The sequence below is a fragment of the Barbus barbus genome, assembly GCF_936440315.1.
Source record: "Barbus barbus genome assembly, chromosome: 6".
Taxonomy (NCBI): Eukaryota; Metazoa; Chordata; class Actinopteri; order Cypriniformes; family Cyprinidae; genus Barbus; species Barbus barbus.
Genome location: NC_136734.1, coordinates 8770704 through 8796904, shown reverse-complemented (window position 1 = coordinate 8796904; position 26201 = coordinate 8770704). Strand labels below are relative to the sequence as shown.

General features: G+C 39.5%; 1 protein-coding gene across 1 annotated transcript in view; it reads right to left on the bottom strand.

Moving 5' to 3' along the window:
• The window catches only part of dlg4a (discs, large homolog 4a), a gene marked incomplete at its 5' end in the record, with an annotated part of 163705 nt that overhangs the window by 137203 nt on the left and 301 nt on the right, over positions 1-26201 (bottom strand). The window lies entirely within an intron of this gene.

Genomic DNA, 26201 nt, shown 5'->3' with positions numbered 1-26201 from the left:
TGATTGTGAGCCTTCAGTCTGCACAAATCTTGTGCGCTGCTGAGGAAGAACAGAGCTAAAGCTTGCAAAATAATTTCACTTATTTAGCTCATTTCAGCCCAGGAAAAAGGTGCCTGTTGTGACATTTCTACAAAATGATATTACGTTGCTTCTTGAACGTTTGCAACACTTTCAAAGTTAAATGTCCAGTAAATGGCACTAAAAGTGCATTCAGTTTTACCAGACACAGATGATTTTGAATGTGCTAAAAAGGTGCTAAAAAGTTAATTGCAATACCCCCTACACTGAATCTGACTAAACTAAACTAAACTAAAGCAAACATGAGATTAGTGAAAGCAGTCATGGTATTTTATCTTGCTTCTACAAGTCTTTGAGCTCTTTTATCTAGTGTTGTGGTTCATGTTTCACAGAACTCGTAGTCAAATGCTCCACATTTCAAGTGCTACGTTCTACCAGGTGAGCTAGCGAGCAAGTTTACAATATCAGAAAAGCCATACATATAAAGCTGGTTATTTGATGCAAACATCAAAATGTTATTAGTTTACAAATCATGCACTATTATGAAAGTCTTTTGAGGTCATAACATAGCAATGTGCAAGGAAAAGCATTAAAATAAATATCATTCAATAATATCATAACCCATAATCATAATTTGTGTGAAAACAAAAACTATTAAGAGCTTTTTTGTTAATAGAAATAAAGCTGAAATAACATATAGGCCTAAATTTTAAATGAAAAACATGAAAATTAGAAATGCTGCCCTGGCAACTGACTGAAATAAGTTTAGTTGAAGCACTAAAATTATTAACCGGAAATAAATAAAAACTCAAATAGAAATAGAAATAAAGCAAAATATTAAAGAAAACTAAAACTGGTTAAAATCACAAAAATAAAACTAAACTTTAAAAGGAAAATATAAAAGCCAGTAAAACCTATAACAGTATATCAATAATAATGTAAAAAATAATAACACTGGCTCACATTACATTCTAACTGTGGCTACAAAATTTCTGTCTTAAAGAAATTGAAGAAGACATGGTGGCAGCTAATTATTGGGTGTGAGTTGTAATTGAGAAGGCTGACTATTCAGTTTAGTTTGTATTTCATGTACTGTTGATTAAAAATGGCTATAAAGCTTGCCAGAACAGAAGAATGGCAGTCATGGCTAAATAAATTAGCCATCAATTTCACTTCATTGCTCTTCACTTTAGCCCCTATCGCTCCACTTTAGTTCCATAAATAAAAGTACTAAAGTACTGGGACGATTTTGTGCAAACTATTTCCCAGTACCATTTAAAGGGTTGCATTCGCACTGACAGTGGGTATTAGGAAGTGATGTAAGCCGGCCGACAGCGACATCATTTGTGCGTGGCGTTCAACAACGAAAACAAAGGACAACGACATTAACACCAGGAGGGTGGATGACGCTGTGATCGGAGCTGTGTTTTTTTTGTGTCTCGCGGGTTTCACAATATGGTTTACACAGTATGTGTTTACACGGTGTTTTAAATCATGGCAGGTGAGGGCGTTTTCGTACACGTTTAGCCAATCAGCGTACACTTACATCACGGATAGTTCCTAGTTTTAGACCCTACTCTGAAGTAGGAGCTAATTTAGTTCCTCCAAACGGAGTTCCTGGAACTAAAACCGCTCCTAGTTCCCGCGGTGCGAACATGCCAAAAAGTGGGTAGTTTCACAATTAGTTTGGGTACTATGAAAAGGTTCCTGCGGTGCGAAAGGGCCTTTTTTTGTAGCAGCGGTTCTAAAAAGCTTTTTATCCTTGTTTTTAGATGAGAATGAAATTTCCCGCTCTTTTCATTTTCTTTGTACCAAAATTATTTTGTACCAAATTATTATTTTGTACCAAAATTAAAGTTCCAAACATGTCTGGAATTTCTGAATTGGTGTCAATTGAAGATCTGGTGGAAGCTAATGTAAGGTAATTGTATTTGCCATAATTAAGTAGCTGTTGATGATAAAGTTCAGATTTAATGCATTTCATGTACTGTTTATTAAGAATAATTATAAAACTTGACAGAATATACTTCTCCCTGCCATTCTCTGGAGCAGCGTGACATTAATCTTCATCTGCCCATTGTGTGCTGTTCATTAGCAAATCTGGGTGAAGATGGCTGACCAAGAAAGATAACTGTAAAGGTTTGATAATGATTGGTGATAAAGCTTGCCAATATGCTACTCATAAAGTCCATTTATGAGGTGACAAGCCTGTTAAAACTACATTTCCCATCATTCTTTGTGACTGATGAAGCAACAATTACACATAATGTGCACCTTTTTCTTCATTTAGTTGCAGCAATACTAAAATAGCTTGTTTGCCAGTAGGTTAAATGAAAGAAATATAAAATTGCCCACCAAGTCTGTTATTTTTGACCAAAATCAATTGAACTCACATCATGGTGTAATTACAACTTCCAAACTTGTAAAAAGAAACGTCTCAGGAGATTTTGAGTGCAGAATTAGAGCTTTTAACACAGCAAAGATACTCATGTGGTGTATCTATTGTGTGTATGTGTGGGTATACTTAACCATATTTTAGAAATGAGTACCCGAGGTAATAGCCTATTTCTTTTCTTTAATTATTATTATAAAAATGCATAAAGTTTTTTTTTAGCTTTATGGTCATGGTTTAGGTTAAGTTATAGTATATATATAAGTAGGTGTATAGTCTGTGGGGGTTACCAATTTATTTAAAGGGACAGTTAACCCAAAAACGATATTTGTTTAAACGTGTATGAGTTTAATGAATTACCAAACAGCTGATGGTAGCCAAAACAGTTGATATTAACCAAACAGCTGAAGGATTCTGCAAGCTCACATTCATCTGCCACCCCTTTTGAAATCCATACCCACATCTCAACATCCAATCCATAATCGATGCACAGAACCAAAGTGCCCACCGTACATTTTTCTTTTTCGATAAACAGTACGGAAAAAAAGATCTGATGCTACTTCTGTTTCAACGTGACTTAAAGTGAACATTGGTGTGGCACATATGAGTATAACTAAAAATGCTTATATTTTTTTCTGTGAGGGTAATGTTTGGGGTGGGATTAGACAATAGAAAATATGATCAGTTAAGTATAAAACAATTACGCCCATATGGAGAGTTCCCGTATACCATATATATGCCAGTATTTGTGTGAGTATGCATGTGTGGACATCAAATGATAAAAAATGCATTTGGTGGAGATTAGAGATGATTCAACCTAGACACATACAGGGCCACAACTGGCAGCGTGAATCTCAGATTTTGCCAGATAGAGTAAGAGAGAAGGAGAGACAGAGACCAGTGTCCTTGAGGGGAGATCAAATATGACCTCTCTACTTTATCTGCTGACATCACAGACACACTATAAGAGTGTTACACACGCTCAAACACACACGCACACACACTCGCACAACATGCTAACAGCCTGTTTCTCACATCTGAAAACATCTTGAACAAAAGAAAGCTTTACCATCACACATGCAAACAAACACACACATATCTGACTCAACCATATCAAGTGTCTCGAAACATGAGCTAATGTTCGATTATTTTACAGATACGCTCACACAAACGCAGTGGCGAGCCCATGCGAGACTCTTTCCATTGTGAATCAACACACTGCTGCCTACAGATTTGGCCATGTTGCATATACGCGCTGACACATGCACTCCAACACGCGTTCACCCACATGCATCCTACTTAAACAAGCCCTTACACATACACACATGTGGAAAAACTGTTTCATGTTTCATGACACACTTGTCATCTTAAACTGAACTGAGAGCTGTGGAGGCATGGATGAATAATTAAGTCAGGCAGTTTGATTTTGTGTGTGTGTGTGTGTGTATGTGTGTGTGTGTATGTGTGTGTGTGTGTGTGTGTGTGTGTGTGTGTGTGTGTGTGTGTGATGAAAAGGCTAAGAATTGTAGCAGTTCCTAAGTGACTCCAGCTGTTAGATGTCATGTCCCAGTGCCCATCCTGGCTTTGTTTGAAATAGCATACTAACATACTAATCCGTTTCTTTGGCATATAGTGTGCACAGCATGCTGAATATCCGGACGAGCTTCTACATTTGCCAGAATGTGTGCAACAATGCAAAGTGCCTGGTGCGACATTCCACATTCCGACGTGTGACAAATGAACCACAAATAACTATGCCTACAAATTTAACCACTCATTTTGACTCATTATTTAATTGAACTGCCAAAAGTTAAGACATTTCAGGAATTAAAAAGAGAAAATAACTGTGCTTATTTCCAAGAAGATCATTTGTAATGTGGCCATTTCTATAACACCAAAAATCAGCACACTTGCAGGATTCATTGAAGACAGCATAAAACTGAAAAATAATCTAAGTGGCAGAAATTTATTTTTCAATTGCTCCCTTAAAATTGCTTTTCAGGGCAACTTGTCTAACCTTTTGAAATGTGTGCATTCAAAAAATGCAATTAGAGTAATGAGACGCATGAAAAAAATTAAAAACAAAAGACAGCTCAGAGATGCCATGAATGCATTTACGCAACTTCAGTGTAAATGCATTCATGGGATAATGAATACATTTTTTTATATGAAATTAATATTTTAAATATAAAATATGCTAAATAGAAATATGAAATGTTTGAAATATTGAACGTATATTTTAAAGGTGGAGTTTGCAGTTTCTGTGCTATTAGTGTCAACTTGTCAGAACTAACATTATAATCATTAATGAAGAAAAGACTAGTTCGCTGTTTGGAGATGCAACAGTATTTTCATTGGCGTAATAAAAAAAAAAACAATGTTGTGTGTAAATTAAAATGCATATCACTTAATATTAACATAAACATAGCCTATTTTTTTATTCATTTATTTATTATAGAAGCTTTGAAACCTTTGTGAATCATTTGTTTTGAACCAGAGGTTTGGAGTGTGTATCAAACTGCCAAAGTCACGTGATTTCAGCCTCGTTACGTCTCAACTGTTTCAAAATGTTTCAGAATGGTTCATATTGCTCAACTTTAAAGTTATTTAATGATTTGTTACTTGCCTTTAATATATTGTAATTTCAATAAAATATTTGCAATGGGTTTGTAAAAACAGTTTTTATGTTGTAATATTATTTTTTGTTGTAATTACCCAGTTTTGACCCGCAGACATCACCAGCGTGTGGTGTTTCGAACGTTTCGAAACAGTGAATCATGACGGTTGATTCGACAATTTTCATTTCTACAATCACTAGTTCCCTATCGATACTCCACTCGTACTGCGTCTTGCTAAAGATGCTATGGGAAAAAGCCTTTTTTCTCCTTTACTGAAGCCTTATTCAATCACGCAGTGAAACTGCACGATCATTGGTTCGTGCAGTGTGTTAAAAACGAACCAATGTGTCGGCAGCGGAGCTGCATGAGCCTATGGTGACGGAGCCCGCCAGAATGGGCGGGGTTATCTGGCTATATAATCGACCGTCTCGCCATAGGATCCTCAGATTTCTTCTCCTTCAGCGACGACATCTCGCCTTCGCTGATCCCAAGAAGCCACCTCGCCGTTGACACGCCTCGCAGCTGAGCCAGAGACCTCCTGCCAGCTGAGACGCCGCTTTCACCGCGCTCCAGCCCGCAGAAGCCCCAGTCTGTTCGCTGCCGCCATCCGGTGAGTGCTATAAAAATGCATATTTCTCAGCGTTGTTGCAAATGCCGCAACAGCGAGTATGGCTCGTGCAGGGAATCCTGCACGATGCAGAAGAGCAATGAGCGCGCGCCGCCTGTCTGGGTCTCGCCCACGCACTGACTGCGTGCTTACCGAGACGGAATGCTCGTTTGAGTATGAGTCTCGCTCTCCCGCTCGCTGTCCGCCTCTGTGAAGGCAGCTCCGCTCTCCCATTTCTCCTCTCTCAGCAAAGCTCGGAGAATGAAACATCAGAGAATCAGAGTTCCTCCTTCATTGAGCGGCTCTATTCTCTTTGGCGGACCGGAGTGGAAAGCTATGTGTGTGCGTCACTGAGACGGCGCTCACACAGGCAGCCTGCTTTCACCGAAAGCCGGGCTTTGCCCTGATTTGCTCGCAGTCCTCTATGTAGCAGGCCCCGCCTCCCCCGCTTCTCTTCTCCCAGTCACCTCGGAGACAGGAACAGCAGCTCGCGAGGCTGAGCGATCAGGTTTGAGTGATTTTTCGCGCCGGCATAGCCCCGTGTGTTTCACTCTGCATACAGCGCTTGATCTGCCAGCGCATGTGGATTAGCGCCTCTCATTACATTGAGTGGCTCAATCCTTCTGCGCGCATTGTAAAATGCTGCGCTGGGCGGCCCCCCCCTCTCACGTTTATTTTCTCCCAGTCACCTCGGAGAAAAAGACGGTAAAATCGCAGGGCTGGGCGTTCAGGCTTGAGTGATTTTTCGCGCCGGCATAGCCCCGTGTGTTTCACTCTGCATACAGCGCTTTGATCTGCCAGCGCGTGTGTATTAGCGCCTCTCATTACATTGAGTGGCTCAATCCTTCTGTGCACATTGTAACATGCTGCATTGGGCGGCCCCGCCTCTCGCGTTTCTCTTCTCCCAGTCACCTCGGAGAAGGATATAAAAAAAAAAAAGGCTTGAGTGATTTTTTCGCGCCGGCATAGCCCCGCGTTTTTCACTCTGCATACAGTCTTTGATCTGCCAGTGTGTTTACACTAAGGATTAGCGCCTCTTGCAGCTCTTTGATCTGCCAGCGCTACTTTCATTATGAAAGCGTCAGTCTGTCCCTGCCGCCTCACGGTGCCTTTCTTCAATGAAGGTGGCCACGCCGCCCCTGCTCTAGTGTTTCTACTCTCCCAGTTATCTCGGGGAAGAAACTGCAAGCTCCAGGGTTCGAGCGATCAAGCTTGATTGAATTTATGCCAGCGCAGCCCCACGTTTCACTCTTTGATCTCGGCTCGCCTTCTTTAGTGAAGATGGCCCCTCCCCTCATCCACTACGATGGCAATGAGTTTGTGGTAATGCTGTTGTGAACACTGGGCCCTTTCAAAAAGCACCCACACAACTGATCGCTGTTATAGCAAGGAAATAAAACACAAACATTTTCAAAAGAGAGCACATTCCTCTCCCTCTTATCACGAGCTTCAGGTCCCCGCTAGGCGGCCTGCCCCTCGAAACAAATTCAACCGCTGACCACACGGGCCGAGGCCTGGCAGGCCATCCACGGAGTGTCAGAATGGGTTATACGGATAATAGAATGAGGTTACTCACTCCAATTCGCTCGCAGACCCCCGCGCTTCAGCGGCGTGGTCTCTACTTCTGTAGACGGCGAGAACGCTCACGTTCTACGTTCAGAAGTGATGACGCTGCTGGAAAAAGGAGCCATAGAAATGGTTCCTCCAGCTCAGAGCGAATCAGGCTTTTACAGCCGTTACTTCCTCGTTCCCAAGAAGGATGGCGGCCTCCGGCCCATCCTCGATCTCAGACGCCTGAATCGTGCCCTCATGAGGAGGTCGTTCAGGATGATCACACTAAAGCAGATCCTCGCGCAAATTCGCTCAGAGGACTGGTTCTGTTCCCTGGACCTGAAAGACGCACACTTTCACGTCCAGATAGCCCCCCATCACAGACGATTCTTGAGATTCGCCTTCGAGGGAGTGGCTTATCAGTACACGGTCCTTCCTTTTGGACTGTCCCTGGCCCCACGCACTTTTACGAAGTGCATGGACGCGGCTCTTTCCCCTCTCAGGCAGATGGGAATCCGCATTCTCAATTACCTCGACGACTGGCACATTCTGGCCCAGTCAGAGATACAACTACTCTCACACAGAGCCCTCCTCCTCAGCCACCTAGAATGCCTGTGGCTCAGGGTCAATTTTGCAGACGGGTGTCGTTTCTGGGAACAGTTTTGGACTCAGCTCAGATGGGAGCTGTGCTAGCGCCGGAACGCGCTCTGGCCATTCAAAAGCTCGCAGCCTCCTTCCAGAGCGGCACCGCTCGCCCCGTCAAAGCGTTTCAGAGGATGCTGGGCCTCATGGCAGCAGCATCGCCGGTGCTACAGTTGGGCCTGCTTCGCATGCGGCCCCTTCAGCGCTGGTTGAAAACACGGGTTCCGCCCCACGCATGGCGACACGGTCGCCTACACATCAGGGTGAGCCAGGCCTGTGTAACGGCCCTGGCCCCCTGGAAGAACCCACGATGGTTCAGAAAGGGTGTGACCATAGGGATGGTCTGCAGCAGGAAAGTTGTCACGACAGACGCCTCCAACATGGGTTGGGGGGCGCTGTGCGAAGGCAAACCGACCTTTGGCCTTTGGTCGAAGGCGGAGCGGAACCTCCACATCAACTGCTTAGAAATGCTAGCAGTGTGTCGAGCCTGCCAGTTTTTCCTGCCAGAGCTAAAGGAACGACATGTGCTGATCCGCTCAGACAACATGTCAGTGGTGTCCTACGTAAATCACCAGGGAGGTCTCTCCTCGAAGCGCCTCTTCCTTATGGTAGAGCGACTTCTGGAGTGGGCTCAGCTCAACTTGCGCTCGCTGAGAGCAGCACATTTGCCGGGCAGATTGAACCAAGGAGCGGATATGTTATCACGGAGCAACGTCCCCCCAGAAGAGTGGATGCTCCATCCGCAGACGGTTCGAATGATCTGGAGAATCTTTGGCAAGGCCGAAGTAGACCTTTTCGCCTCCAAAGACAACTCTCACTGCCCAGCCTATTATTCGAAGGTCAAGGACGCGTTGGCCCACAACTGGCCCAACCTCCTCCTTTATGCATTCCCTCCAATCGCTCTGATTCCTCAGGTCATCAGGCGAATCAGGGATCAACGACACAAGGTCTTGTTGGTGGCCCCCCTGTGGGAGAACCAGCCTTGGATGTCAGAGCTGACCCAGCTGCTAACCGCAGCCCCCTGGCCCGTGCCCCTGAGACGAGACCTCCTCTCTCAGGCGAACGGTTTATTGTGGCACCCTCGTCCCGAACTGTGGGCGCTTCACCTCTGGCCGCTCAACGGGAGCCTACCAGCCTCCCAGAGCGAGTGCTAAATACCATTTCTGAGGCTAGAGCCCTGTCTACGAGATGCCTCTATGCCCTTAAATGGGCAGTTTTCTCCGAATGGTGTCTAAACCGCGGTGAGGACCCCCTGCTTCTGAGTTGGCGGTGATTCTGTCCTTCCTGCAGGAACTGCTGGATAAAGGACGCTCTCCCTCCACACTCAGGGTGTTCGTATCGGCTATAGCGGCCTTTCACGCCCCTATTGCGGGCCAATCAGTGGGCAGGGACAATGCTGTCATCCGCTTTCTGAGGGGTGCCAAGAGGCTGAATCCGCCTCGGCCCCTTACTGTCCCTACGTGGGTCTTACCCACTGTGCTGAGGGCCCTGAGGGGCCCTCCTTTTGAGCCGCTCCAGTCCACGAACCTTCGGTCACTGTCGCTGAAGACTGCTCTGCTACTAGCACTAGCGTCAGTCAAGCGAGTAGGAGACCTGCAGGCACTCTCTGTGAGCCCTGCCTGCCTGGAATTTGGGCCAAACGACTCCAAGGTCATCCTAAAACCAAGGCATGGATACGTACCAAAGGTACTTTCCACTCCGTTCAGAGCTCAGGTCATCACACTCTCCGCGCTTCCTCCCTCCGAGGTGGACCAGGAGTTAATTTTGTTATGCCCTGTTAGAGCCCTACGGATCTACTTTGAGCATTCCGCCTCCTTCAGGCACATGGAACAGCTCTTTGTTAGCTTCGGTAACCGCGCCAAAGGGCTTCCGGTCACGAAGCAGAGACTCTCTAAGTGGATAGTGGATGCCGTTACGCTGGCTTACTCTTCCTTGGGCCTTCAATGCCCCATTGGAGTACGAGCCCATTCGACTAGAGACATTGCCTCATCATGGGCCTGGTCTAGCGGTGTGTCCATTACAGACATTTGTGCAGCGGCCGGCTGGGCCTCGCCGTCCACATTTGCAAAATTTTATATGCTGGATGTACCGGCCTTGCAGGCCAGGGTCCTATCTGCTTAGATGAGTATGACTTATGTTGTGGGAACAACCCTAATGGAGAACTCTTGACTGCACGGGCCCTCAAGCTCTCTGATGGGTTACTTACATATCTCAGCCCTAAAGTGCTGAGTATGTGAGGAATACATGGAATGACCCGGGCCGAGCGTGACCTCTATGAGCTCAGCTCGCTTTAGCCCGAGTATACTACTTCCCTCTGATCATGGAATGCTTATGGAGCTATTTTACACAGCCGTTCCTCTACCATAGCACGGCGTGATTGAATTGTGTTCCCATAGCGTCTTTAGCAAGACGCAGTACGAGTGGAGTATCGATAGGGAACGTACTCGGTTACTATCGTAACCTCAGTCGTCGCTTCAGTCGAAGTAAATCTGAGGATCCTATGGCGAGACGGCCGATTATATAGCCAGATAACCCCGCCCATTCTGGCGGGCTCTGTCGCCATAGGCTCGTGCAGCTCCGCTGCCGACACATTGGTTCGTTTTTAACACACTGCACGAACCAATGATCGTGCAGTTTCACTGCGTGATTGAATAAGGCTTCAGTAAAGGAGAAAAAAGGCTTTTTTCCCATAGCGTTTTTAGCAAGACGCAGTACTCGTTCCGTATCTCAGGGAACCGAGGTTACGATAGTAACCGAGTACGATTTCGCTCTTAGAAATAAATAAATTACTGCTAAAGCCTAAATGCTGGTTATTTTTAGGTCGGTATAAAACAGTTCGTAACATTCCACACTCAAATCCGAATGACGTTGTTGTGTGAACAACAACATCCACACACACACACACACACACACACACACACACAAACAGTGGTGTTCAGTAGGGTAACACTTTAAATCTGTTATTCAAAGTCTAAAGGAATATTTAAGATTCTGCAGTATTTGTATTATAATCAAATACAGATTATTATCTGAACATTTAAAAATTATTATGTACTATATACATACAGCATTTAATTAAAAAAGAGGAGGTGGGGGGGGGGGGGGGGTTATTGGCACGGTGGTTAACCAATAAAATTAAAAATAGCACTTCATGGCCAAAAGTTTGCTGACCCCGAGATAAAGTATAAAACAGTTATGATCTTAAAAGGAGGACACATGTGCACAGCTAGTTCAAAACCAGTCAAAATCACACTGTCCTACCTAAAACCGGACAGATGGTCACGGTATGACAACTACGTAGTTGTAACTATGATTTGAAACATGTATCATTCCATAATGCCTGTCTCTCATAATATTTTAAATCAGTAGTAGGAAGTGCACCGTGTATTCTACGCAGTACTGTAGTAAGCTTGAATCCTGAACATGGCCATACTCACTGATGAGGAGGTGGTAGCTAAATATACAATGCTATGCCACCTAAAAAATAATTTTGGTTTAGTATGTACCCATAGATCTGTTTTAGCAAATGAACAGCCATGTAGTTTAGGTGCACCCTAGTTAACTAAAGACCTCGCTCGGCTCAAAAGGAAGCTGTCTGGTTTATGACAGCAACTCTGGACATGGCACAGATCAGCACAGCTGCTGACATTCACCAACTTACATCTCTTACATGTATTATTCATCTAAACACGCTATAATGAGCGAGAAAGGAAAGCAGAGAGAGAGCTTACAAAGAGGGCAGAGAGAAGCAAAAATAAAAATAAAAAAACAGGACATGTTAAAACACAGGCTGTGTTGCAAAATGTAGTGAGCTGCCTACAGGAGCAGCATTTACAGGCATGATTCTGGCACAAAGATTTCTTCCAAAGATATTTTCTGCACACATCCTAAAAAAGCATCTCATGCATCCTTCCAAGATAAAGTGATCCCAGAATGCACTGCGATGAGCTCAGTGAAAACAATTAAACCAAGATGGCGGACAAAGTGAGAGAAATGATGATGCATAGATGTGCTGTCTGTGTAGAGAGCTCCAAATCACTTAAGTTATCATGCTGACTTCTAGAAGAAATAATATGATTACAATGTCAAGCAGTTTTTAATTAGAAAGAGATTAAAGGAAACTGGCTCTGAGCTCTTTCATCTCACATAAAAAAAAAAAAAAAACTAACTTAATTAAAAATTGTGCATTTTAAATAAACTAAAAGTACTTTAAATAGCTATAAAATCAATGTGCTTAAATTCTATGCAATTTCTTTTGTATTTTGGCAAATCTGAGCTCAAAATCTGCCTCTCAGATTAAATGTGAGAGAACAGAGAAGCATATGATAAGCAAGAGACTATTTGCAATTCATTTAATCTCACTGTTGTCTATAGGAGAAACAACAAAGTCGCCATGACCACAAAATTATAATTTCTTATTTTGCATGGAATATTGCAGTATTTATTTTAAGTTATTTATCGGTGCACATTTTTTATTAGCAAATGGCAACACAAAGAAATTAGCAAATGACAACAATCCAACGATTCACTCAATTTTCTATGGACAAAATGAAGTCCCACCCTACATTTTTCTTGTTTCACTCAGATATACCTCACAATAGGGAATAATATACTTCACAAAAGTTGTTATGGCTTTAATGACCAAGAGCAAAAGAGTAGTCTTAGAAATAAAGGTACAAAAACTGTCACTGGGGTGGAACCTTTTCAAAAGGTAAGGTGTACTAATGGTAAGGTAAGGTACTAATATGTAGCACTTAGGGGTAAATAAAGTACAAAGATGTACCTTTTAGCTTTTGTACCTCAGGATAGCGCCCCAGTGACAGCTGTGTACCTTTTTTTCTGAGAGTACTGATGGGGGGAACAAATGAACTTAGAGACCTTAAAGCAGACGAGTATGCAGACAAACTGACACACACTCACACACACACACACACACACACACACACACACACATGCCACAGTTTATCAATGGACAGGATCAATGTGAAAGTCTATCTCTCAGAGATACATCACGATTACATCATACTCATGGCTTCAGTGAGCAGTGAATCCAGTCTCTCATCTCTCTCTTCTTCTCCCTGCAGTCATTCCTCACTCTCATCTTTATTCTCTCTCTGTCGCTCAAAAACATACAAACCTGAATTTCAAGGATACATGATAGTATTTAGGTGACCACATTGACCACTTCATCCCTGTGTGCTGTAAAGCTACCAAATTTTGTATACATGTTATTTACATCACTTAATTCTGGATATATAGGTTGACACTTTGATTGCTTAACAACAAGTACAAATATATGTTTAAAATCTAAAACCTTTTCATGAACCACTGAAGCAAACTGATTGGTCTGCATGCTCTTTAGACATGTAGCTGAACAAACAAGAATAATTAGAAAATTAGTGCTTTATGTTGTAAAATTTTGAAACTTTAAACATTTTAAAATGTAATTCATCTGCAAAGTTATCACAAATCTTGCTATTAATTGTTTTCTAAAGCATTTTAGCATTAGTCAAGTCAAGTCAAGTCACCTTTACTTATATAGCGCTTTTTACAATGCAAATTGTGTCAAAGCACTGCACAATATCAAAAAAAAAAAAAAGGAAAATAAAGTGTCAATAAGTTTGAATAGTGTCTTTGCAATAAGGTCGGCGATATCGCTGGAAATGAAGCGTCCCCAACTAAGCAAGCCAGAGGCGACAGCGGCAAGGAACCAAAACTCCATCGGTGACAGAATAGAGAAAAAAACCTTGGGAGAAACCAGGCTCAGTCGGGGGGCCAATTCTCCTCTGGCTGAGCATAACAAAATATGGAAAAAACGAAAGGGACTGAATACTTTATACTGAATGCAATGTATATATTTTTTATTAATCTGTTTAGGATGAAAAATTACAAGCACATAATATCAAAGCTTATTTTTTAGACAATTCATGTTGAATCTTTTGTAAAGTATGCCAGCTGTTTTAGAAATATGAAACATATGAAATAATAGTCAATATATATGACTTTTGGAATCAGATTTGATAAACAAGGCTTTTATTCCTCATATAGCATGATATACTGAAAAAAGAGCTCATTCTATAGGAGGAGAAAATTTATTCAGAGGACCAAATTGAGCAAAAATATAAAATTTGGTGAAGATCTTGACATTTATATGGCCAAAAAGTAAGATGAAATTCTGATAGATTATAATGAAATCTTTATTTAAAAAAAAAACATACATAAAATTATATAGATATCAGTTGTCACTCTGTATCTTCCAATATGTCTCAGTAAGATATTTAAATGCATCACATATTATATTCACATTTTAACATGATTTTTTTTTAATTATGCATGAATAAGTTGCATCCAGTAAGTGTTCGTCTTGAAATATTGCTAACGATATAAAAAATCTTATGTAAACCTTATAAAAATCAGAAAATATTTCACAGCTGAAAGACACGTGAACCACGTTCTTACAATTTAATAAAATGTATTTTTCTTGCTAAAAAGTATGAACTATCAATCAGAAGGCATGTAGAAGATTGCATATGAAACAGTTTGTTTTTCAGCAAAGCTTTTAAAATGTTGGTAAGTTAAAGTCCTTAGAAATGTTACCATATCAACAAGAATTTCAATATCAGTGCATCCTAGTTATATTTAAAGTTCGGATCTGTTCCTCCATCTACACTGAAGTGTTGATGTGAGTGTGTGAGACATGTGAAATGCTGGCTAGTCTGGATCTAATGGGCTGATGGGTTTTGAGAGCCTAATCATGGAGGACGAACATCAGAATACTTGGCCCGCCGGTGAAGTCCTTTCCATTTTAAATAGGCCATCTGCCTCCTGTATGTTAGCCAATCCTGCCCTGTCACAGCCGGTCTTTAGACTAACACACACTATCACAAACACATATGCAGACACACAGGTACACACACACACACACACACTTATTTTTATCGACGTAATCACACACTGTGCCAATCTCCAGCTTTTTCTCACTCTCTCAGACGTGTGAACGTTTTTAAAAAAAGGCTTGTTAATATCCATGGCGACGCTCTTCAGTCTGTCTCGAATCACTTAAAAAGTTCTGTTACCACAGTACATCACAGAACTCTTCACTGCATGTGTCCTCTTCCTCATAGCCGACAGCAAATGGGTACGTCCGAAACAGAAGGTGATTGCGTTTGTACAACAGTTGCGTTGTCAGTTGGTAGCTTTGTATGAAGATATACTCTTACGAAAACTGGTTTGAGACTGGCATCCAAATGTCACATCTAGCGTATAAAAGTTTTTCTTAATTGTTTACCCAAATCCTAATATATAATAGATATTGTGGTTTCCACGGCCAGTTGTTATGCTTTTACTTTAGTGGACATTTTTTAGGGTAGGTTTATTAGTAATGATTTAAAACAAATGTTCAATTTGTTAAAGGAATAGTTTACCCCAAAATGAAAATTTGCTGAGAATTTACTCACCCTCTGGCCATCCAAGAGTTTGCTTCTTCGTCAGAACAGATTTGGAGAAATTTAGCATTACATCACTTGCTCACCAAAGGATCGTCTGCAGTGAATGGGTGCCGTCAGAATGAGACTCCAAACAGCTGATAAAAAACATCACAATAATCCACAAGTAATCCACAGGACCCAATCCGTCAGTTAACATCTTGTGAAGCAAAAAGCTATGCATTTGTAAGTAACAAATCCATCATTAAGACGTTTTAACTTTAAACAAATGCTTCTGGCCAAAATACAAGTCAATAATCCATAATATTTCCTCCAGTGAAAGAGTACATCCCCTGTTGTCCTCTCACATCAAAATATACCCATATATTTGTTCTATTTTAGACTGTTTAGGCTTGTAAATGTTTTTTTTATTTTTTATTTTTTATCTGTGCATATTTCTCTCCTGATTAGGACAAAATGACTTTTCACTGGACCAAGCCATATTATTGACTGACTGATTGATTGATTGATTGATTGGTTGATTGATTGATTGATTGATTGATTGCCCCCAAGAGGGAAATTCTTTTCCACAGCACTTGTTTGACACACACAACATAACAAACATTATACAAAAAAAAACAAAAAAAAAAACAGTTAAGACAGAGAACAGACAGAAAACAGTTATGGACAGAGAACTCCGAGAAGCAACGGTTTGAAGTTAAAAATGTTTTAATGATGGATTTGTTTCTTACAAACATGCAGCTTTTTGCTTCACAATACATTAACGGATGGACTGGATTACTTGTGGATTATTGTGATTGTTTTTATCAGCTGTTTGAACTCTCATTCCGACGGCACCCATTCACTGTATAGGCTCCATTGGTGAGCAAGTGATGGAATCCCATGGAAAATCCCAAATCCAAATTTGGTTGAACTATTCCTTTAATATTAATGCCTTAGACAGTAATATTATATAGTACTTTTACTACCACTATGTATTTCGTATCGTTTGTATATAGCAAAAACAAGTTTTGAGATTTAAAACTGAACCAAGTGAATCTGTAATAACTACAGTGCTTATTTCTCAGTAAATGGCAAAACCTTTAGCAGTAAATGTAACAAACACAAGTGGAATCTTTCAAAATGCATGCAAATTTTTATGAGATCTTATAGAGAAGAAACAAACTCATCAGCCTGAGGTTGTGTAAATTTCCAGCAAATTTTCATTGTTGGGTGAACAATTCCTTTAAATCCTCCAAAATGTGTCCCCATTTGTATTTTCCATTGTAAGTACCTTGACTTTTACTTTTATTAAAGAACATGCAGGACTAATCTGACTTTTTGTGTATGTGGTTATCAATATTATACCACAAATGCTGTCAATAGACCGTTCGCAAAACCCGCCCACACTTAGTTACTGTTGCCATGACCGACAAACAATGCCACTCTCACACTACACATCAGTGAAAAATACATCACAGCGCAAAGAGGAAACTGACAAAACACCGACAGAGAAGACAGAGCAGGTTACCTCTGATATGAAACAAGGTCTCAGGACCCTCAGCTTTTGAACTGAGACATTTTTAAAGAAATTAAAACAATAAATACCGTTTTGTGACTCTTCAATGTGTCGTGACAGATCACTGTATTGCCTCAGTTCAAACACGTGAACCGATCAACTTTTCATATGTACTTAAAGCACGAAATGAACATGAATAAGCATCAGAATGTGTTTTATTTCAACCGAGGAGCACACCATTTTTTCAAGTTTAAGTCCACCTTACTTAATCTACTCTCCTGTCTGATTTAATGGGGATGTACATCTCTGTGACTGTCTGTGGATGGTTGTTTTCTGTGTCATTTTTAAATGAAATGAAGGCAGTAACCATAAGTGCATACTGCTGGCAGAAAGTCAATTTGCAAGTTTCGAGCCATGTATTATTATCTTCACATTTTGAACAATAAACGAACATGCCACTATTTTTGAACTCCCCAGGAGTTAAACTCCCCAACTGCCCAAGAGTTAAACAGTTGAGTTTTACTGTTTTCGAATCCATTCAGCCGATCTCTGGGTCTGGCGGTGTCACTTTTAGCATAGCTTAGCATAGATCATTGAATCTGATAGAAGGAGACAACTGCGGCATGCGTATTTACGTATTTTCAGAGCCAACAATATAACGTGAAACCTATGAAAATGGTTTTAAAAGTACATAGCGCCATAGTTTCATCACTTTACAGTGTCGCAGTGACCGTCTTTTTGCAGTAAAGGACCTGTCATAGTCTAATGAGAGGGAAGACGACACGAAGCATCGCGGTTAACCTTCATTGAAAACAGATGAGTGTACATGTGCATATAAAGCTCCCAATTGGGGCGAAGTTCACAGGAGTTTGTCCACAGAATGATAAGAGCATTCGTTTTAACATATTATTTTATTATTTAACCCTCAGCATTTAACTTTAGTGCTGCAAGCAATGCATACAGCACCCGACATGACAGATTTTCTGGTACGCAAAATAAGTATTTAAAGGAATACCTTAGCTTATTGCCATTACCGTGGCAGCCAACAACAGCACAGCTTAACCCTCCGCACATTTTTATATTTACTTATTTTGAAAAAGATTCAATTTAGTCAATCTTTTTTACCCTGTTTTAACATGTATTTCTATGGAGACAGGTCGTAGCTGTCGGACAAGATGGCAGATAGCTGTGTGTTCTGATTGCTTAGATAGCCTGTCAATCAAGCTCTTTGCGAACAGTCAATTCAGCTTAACTTTTATTGGAATATTTCTTTAAGAACCTGTATTTTTAAGAGTCATTGTACATTACACAAAAAAAATTATTCACACAAGCACAAGCAACAGCATCTCTTTGTCCAACCAGTCATGGGGGAAAGTCATTATTTTTGGTCACCAATACATTTTAGGATAGCATTCTACGAGGAAGATATTTTCTTTGTTCTTGGTGTAGAAACCTTAAGGAGACAACTGCTTCTTTTGGTAGATACAGATTTTTTATTTACCATATCACTCATCAATCCATCAGCTAATTTACATGCTACCCTGTGGACAAGCTTATTTAAAAATGAAGACATTACACAACTTGGTTTAATGTTCTATGAATGCTTACGCTGGCCTATCTCATTTTTAGTAGATGCATCACTCAAAGAGGCAGTTAGATCTGTGAGCGTGAATCTTTCATTCAGTTTTAGACAATTAACCGAGTTTCTTCAGTCTTGTGTAAGGAAGAGCCTGAGGTTATTATTCACTCAAAATCTTCTCAAAGTCTTCTGCCTGTAGCTCTTAAATCTGTTAATGCTTCCACATGTTCAAACTTAGCACTTCATAATACAAACAAACCAGTTAGGTTTGTTTGCAGTTTTTTTTCCCCCTCCTCCTTCTTCATTTGTAATATCAGTTTTGTTTCAAATGTTTCTTCTAAAAGCCTTAGGAGAAATAAAGAAAGAAACAGATGTGGACATGCAGTATATGGAGTAGCTCGGATCATTTGGACTTTGAAATTGATCAGCTACTCCTGGCAGACCTACAGATAATCTTGTTCAGCAAGTTAGTTAAAGTCATTATGATAGTTAGTTAGTTAGATAAATGAATAATTATACATCCAGGTGAATTGCTAAAAGCATCCTCGTTTAATTGTACTGAATGTGCACTTGTGGAATACTTCAAATCTTAAAAGTATATTTTTAAGAAAACTGTACTTGCAGATAATGTAATATTAAAGAAAGGCTACTTTAGTGTGCTTAAAAAAGACACTTTCACCACTGTTTCTTAAACTTGAGTACATTTTTAAATGCAGTATTACATTTAAAGTTAATATATTTTAAAGATACTGCAACCATATGCTTGCCATTCTAACCATATTTCAACAGACAACAGAAGTAATTTTACATCTAAAGATGTATTCAATTTCTACATAAGTGGGTCAAAAACACTCTAAAGTCCAGCTAATTAAATTTAAAATTTAAACTATTATACTTTATCATTTAATTGCAATTAACATGCAATTAAGTGTCCGAAAACATTATATTCTGTTTGCAATATTCTTCAAGTATGTTACTTATTTCCATAATAAGTACTCTTTGTGTTTAACGGGACCACATGCTTATGATGCTTTGGTCAAAATATCTCACTCACAGTCATTAGCATGACTGTTAATATGCCTTGTGATGGCTGAAAAACAAAAAACAGGATTTGACTGTTTGTACCAAATAAAGTGAGGATGAATGAGACTGAGACGGCCGTCACCAGCAGCAGCAGCACTTGTTTAACAATGTCTGTCAATACCGACAACAAAAGCTGTGAATAAATCACACTGTCTTAAACTCTCCCAAAATCTCTCAGAAAAACACTTTTCACTGGTTTCTCCTGTTACTCTTCTAAATATGTGCCATCAGGGTCAGACATTTGAAGAGATGAAATTGTTGTAAAAAGTGTTTATCTGCAAATGCTTGTTCATTAAATAATTTTTTTTTTTCAGTGGACGAAAATTACTGTTCTGCTCAAAGTATGATTTTAACACACCTACACCTGTATTTGTATGTATAAATTATGAAAAAGTGTTGCAATTGGTTTAAGGTCAGACATTCAAATACATATTTCATCAGCATCTTGTTCTGTCTGAAAGAATGTGGCCTAATTTATTAAGGAATTTCAGCTAACATTGTCACCTCTGAAATGGCTATGTGCTGATCCCACAATGATTGTTTAAAGGGAAAGTTCACCGAGACACAAATTCTGTCATTACTGAATACTGACTCACTCTTGTGTCGTTCCCAATCTGTTTGATGTTGTTATTACGCCCATGAGATTAAGACTCCAGTCATATCAGTAGCCTATGAAGCATGGTTGCCGTGCGTAGCCTCTTAGGGATCATATTTTGAGATCATATGTCCCGTTGAATACTACTCGCTTTACCCCAGTAACCCCCTGTAATTGGACACTTTCACTTGTGGAGTAAATGTCGTGGCTGCAATGACTGAATTGCACAATTTCTTCAATGAAACAATGTTTGCTACTGCTACATCCACAAAGTCCAATAAAATTAGGTCAAATCAGCCAGCACAATGTCAACAAAACACAATCTTGAATCACTGTTCAATGAAGACATTCTCCACCATATACTTTCATCAGTGTGGCAGATTTTACATCAATGGCAAAAAATGTCATTGCACATCCAAACGCAATGTGCCATGAATAAGTGAATGGGATTTGAGAGCTGTGGCTGAGAAAAAGATTTCAGGCAATTCACTGTATTTGGGTCTGTTCCACACACAAGCTAACATATGACTTGAGAGGAATTGCGTCACTGTAGGTTTTAGGTGCATGGAAAGTGGCAGACTGGACATTCTTTAAGACTTTATTTTTGTATTCCATGGAAGAAAGGCATAAGTTTTATTTTTGGGTCAACCGAAAGTGGATCTTCTTTTGATAAGTAAAAATAGAAACAGGCAACAATGTTTGGCAGAGAACATACGTCATGACAAAATATATACTTTTTATCTTAAACTTATACATCCTACTGTATCATATTTGATACTCACATTTCTAAGGTCTCTAACTTATCAAAATAACCAAGGGTTAAGTGTCTTGCTCAGGGACACATTGGTGTCTCACAGTGGATTCAAACCCAGGTCTCTCACACCAAAGGTTCACAGTGGATTCAAACCCAGGTCTCTCACACCAAAGGCATGTGTCTTATCCACTGCGCCATCACCACCCCCAATCAAAATCATGTTAAAATGTGAGCATCAGGCTTTTGAGAAATGGTTATTTGTTCATCTCTCAGTCATCACTGTATGCACTGCATTGTATGTTTTCCACCACTATAAAAAATATAGAGCTTTTTCTTATGAATACGTATTATTGGGTGACAGTTGATTATATACATTTTATGTAAGCATATTCTTATAAACTCTCATTGAGTTACACCAAAACCTATCAGAATTTCATATTACTTTTTAGCATATAAATATGAGCATCTATGCCAAATTGCATATTTTTGCTCAGTTTGGGCCTCTGAATAAAACTGAGCAATGAGGATGAGCTCCATTTTGTCCCATATCATTACTGTATGAGTTATAAAAGCCTGATGTATCAAGTATGATGTTCAACAAAAAATACATTGTTTTTTTGTATATGTTGTCTAAAGATTCAAATAAACTTCTTGTGCTCACTGCAAGTGATCTCAAATGTATGAAGCTGGTAGCTCCACAGATTTGGTCCTGCACCACATAGAGTGTCTGCATCCAATGTAGACCCTGACATAACACTCTGCCTTTTAAACCTTAACCTGAACTTGAGCCACAACAAGAACCACCTCACTGTGTGATCGTGACATTTCTGCCCAGAAATTACAATAACTAATCTTTTCTGGATTTCTGCATGTACATGCCTTTTCTAAACAACTGGTTCAGTTTTTCACTAAAAGTGTAAATGAAAAACCTGCTGCATTGATAAAATTATAAAATGCTTGCAACAAAGACTTTAATTTCTTATAGGTGTTAAAGCACGACACTCACAACGCCAAGGTCATAAGTCTGATTCTCTGGAAATGCATACACTGAATACAGTGTGGGTTGCTTTTAAAGCACCTTCCAAAGGAATAAATGTACATATAATATTGTGTTGCAACAAAAAGTTCCATTTAAATGCAGAGAGAGATATTTATTGGTCGATATGAGGTAGATTCATCCACTGTCACAGTCTGTGGAGCCAGATTTGACTCAATCTCAGTCACCACAGGGACAGATCCAGTTTCAGTCCAACTGAAGAGGCTTTCAAAGGGTAAACCTCCACTTCTGTCGACACACACTCACACACACACACACACACACACACACACACATAAATGGCCCATCTTTAGATAAACACTAACAAACTAAAGTATGGCTAGAGATTGCACACTGATACATGCAGTTTAGCCGCTCTCACATACACACCTCTACAAATATACAGAAAGCTTCTCTATCGTTCTCTCCACTCATCTTTCCTACCCACTTCATATTGTCTGCTTCTGTCAACTGACGAGAAGGCGCCTGCTTCTGTTGCCAAGGGAACAGGCTTAAATCAAATGAAGCCAACAGGAACTGAGTGACATTCACATGCATCTGTGGCCACAGATGAGCTAACACACACACACACATTTACACACAAACAAAAAAACTGATTCTAACACAACAAAATAGGACACATGCTGAGGAAACATAACACACACACAGATGTACGCTGGCATGATACATAATTCACCCACAATACAACTCAATGAAACAGGAACATAATGTACAAAAAACTTTATGGATCAAAAATAGGTTAGCAAAAACTCAAGAAATTGCTGAGTAAGGATGGTATACACCGAGGGACACAAGGATGATGACGAGATACACAAACTAAAAGGTACGGTAGAAATTCCATGCCGTTTTGTACATACGTCATCATAATATATAAAAAACTATGAAAAAAAAACTTTTTTATTTTCTTTTATTCATTTATTATAACATCATAATTCTGTGAAATTCTTTGGAGTGAGTGAGCACTATGGTATCTGTTGTGAAAAAGAAGTACACTGTAGCATACTAAAAAAAGAGTATTTATTACTGAACTAAAAATATACTCAAGATCAAACTGAATAATGCTTTTGAAAACTTGAATGCATATTATTTAAAATTAGAATATAATGTATTATTGTAGTTTATAATAGTCTCTCATGAAAGCATTATAGTTTAAATTCATATTAAATGCAATCATATGAACTTAAGAGTGCTTTTTAAAAGTTAATACTTAAGTACATCATTATATTTCAAAATTTCTTTTTTGTCTCTGAAATATGGTTAAATTGTTTTTCCTGACAAGCATTTATGGCAAACTAAAATAACAATATATACGACAGTATATATGTCATTTGTATCAAAATGTGTTTAGTACATTTAAAAAATATAAACTTTAAATTTAATATTAAACAAAATTACAGTTAAAATTATAATCATAAACTTTTCATGTGTATTTTGCATGTTCAACAAATCACTGAAATAAGTGTGTTTCAAACAAAAGATTATAAAAACAATTATTTAAAATGTACTTTGAAGTAAAAGTGTACTTAAGTGTGTTAAAAACTCTTTTTAAGTACACTTACATGAACTCTTAATTGTAATACTGCATTAACTGCAAGTGCAGGTGTTTTTAATATACTTTAAAGTATATTAAAACTTGAAAATTGGAAGTACACTACAAGTGCAAAATCAATACAATTAAACACTTCTTTTTCACAAGAGATATTAAATTGTTTATTGATTAGTTTATCTTTGCAGTGTGGTAATAACAATACAGGGGCAGTTACACTAAACCTTGATGCGATATGATATACTGTAATTGTGATATCGAGTCACGCATCTTCATCATCTGTGATATCGAGTCACGTCATTTAAAACATAAATTCAACATATAGGTCTAAATATTAATAAATCCAACATGTAAAAATATCCCGTATACTCCACTTTCCCGTAACACTGCACACCTACAGCTTTCACCTAAGATGTCACACCATAACGTATCAATTATGTATTGGTCACACATCTTCATGTAAAAATTTGCAGGTCAGAGTTTACCAAACTTGAACTTTGGAACACAACCAAATGCAAAACTTTGTTTCCGGTCTCCCACATTTGCATATGTATAAATGGAAGTGAATGTTACTAAAAGTGTAGTGTGACCACCCCATAATTAAGAAAAACAAAGCAATAGTGATAAATAACTGCGTTAAGTTGTTAATTTTGATGCATTTGTTCCCCTAAGTAAGAAAATGTTAGTAATTAAGAAAACTACAAGAGGGAATAATCAGCATTAGCAGTTAGTGCACTTACTATAGGTGCAAAGTGCTTCAAATTAGCCGTTTGTCTGCACAAATGATTTAATTGTAAGCCATAATAAATAAGCAAATGTAGGCCTATTCTGTGGTTCTTACAAAACTAATGCTAATTAAAATGGGAAAGCAAGAGCTGATCAAATGTAAAAACTGTAACTTGAATGCAATGTAAGTCGCTTTGGATAAAATCCTCTGCTAAATGCATAAATGTAAATGTAGATGCTGATTATGAACCATTTATTTAAGTAATAATACTAGATGTTTTAAAGGCTATAGTTGAGGAAAGAACATCATTTTGGTGTCTGGAAGTTATTGTGAGACTAGTGTGAAACTTTCCGGATAACTTTACATCCAAAGTAGCCATCCGTTTCTTCCTGACAGCACTGGAAACACAAACTATGCTCAAGTCCTCTCAGCGTTTTCTCCTGAATAAAAACCCCAGCAATCTCAAGTTTCATGTAGACTAGAGTTTTAGAAGAGATCTCAACAGTGTCTCAAACTGTGTTCAGATTTGCCAAGATAGCACCTCCTAGTCAGAGATTTCTGAACATCTGCTTTATCTAAGCTTTCCACATTCGTTTAGCTCTATATTGTCCGTCAATTGACACTTTTGGTTCAATCTGTATTTCTCGTGAGGAATTTGAACATCTGAGAATAATTTGATCCTTAAACGAAACATAACATAAGCCTCACAGAAAGAGCAATACAATTGGGATCCTAGCTAAAAATACAGTATAGTCTTTAATAAGCGTACATCCAAAGACCAGTGCACCATTTCCATCTCAGCCCACACAAAAGCAGGCACTGCGCTAATTCAACTCTCTCTTCAACTCTCTCTCTCTCTTTGTACCTTTCTGACTCTCACTCGTACATTGGGCGCAGTAGGTCTGTTAGGAGTGAGGTCATGGTAGTGTTTAGGGGGAGCATGCAAGGTGGGAGTCAATCGGAAGACAACGAAAGAGAGAAAAGTGATGGAACAGACACCAGCACAGGAGAGAAAGCACCAGCCAACGTTACATAAACCATTCGGAGTGCTCTGCCAGCAACACGACATGGGCAAAGATGCACATGCCGTCAGGAACAGTGGGATGTGTCTCACCTCCACACACAGCCCGCTAACTGCAGTTAGATGACAAATCACATGCGAGCATTTATTAATGAAAGCTTTCGCTTGTAGCTGACCTCTCACTCTCTGGCTCCCACACACACATACGTCCCTCCCTCTATAGATCTCACTTTTTTCTCTCATTTCCTTTTCATTTCTTTGAGCCTTTGTAAGCCCTCTACTTCCTCCTCCTCCTCCTCACAGACAGCATCACACATCTGTGAAGCACCACAGCAGGGTCAGAAATGAACCACAATGCCAATGAAGCTGACAAAAATTCACCAGATTCTTATAAAAAAAAGTGATATATTTTGTAATATCCTATCCAATTATTGAATGAGAAGCAATGCAGACTCTGTACTGCCTTGTAGCTGTCAAACAATGTGTTTCTGAGGTAAGTGTTGTCAATGTGCGGCTAAAAAGAAGTGTATTTTGTAAAAAAGACAAAACTAACAATGAATTCAAAACTTAAAACAGCGATCCATTAAATTCTACTGTACAAGTAGGCAATAGAAAGCACTTCTGCAGCTACTTTGTATTTGAAGCGTCAGAAGTGTTCAGATTGAGGACTAAATTGATTCCATAAAAATAATGCGAGCTTGTATACGGCTAGACAATCAACACCCTAAAATATAGTAAAAGCCAATTCCATGGGACAAATATTCCTTCATATGTATATATTTAAAAAATAAATTAAAAAAAAGTTAATTTCTGTCACTGCACCACGGTATGCCTGAGTGCGAGCCGCAGTTTCGCACTCCGTTCACAAGAGACGCGTTCTTGCGTTCCGCTGCGCTATTGTTTAATTGCTGTACACATGTACACTCACGCTCAGATGGAGCTCTTTGACAGTTTAGTAGTGGCGTCTCGCTGTGTTTTTCAGCGATGCGAGTAAAAAGAAGTTGAACTTTACGCGAACGCGAGCGTTCTGCTTCTGCGCTGCGTCCAGCTCTCATGAAACGCAAGAAC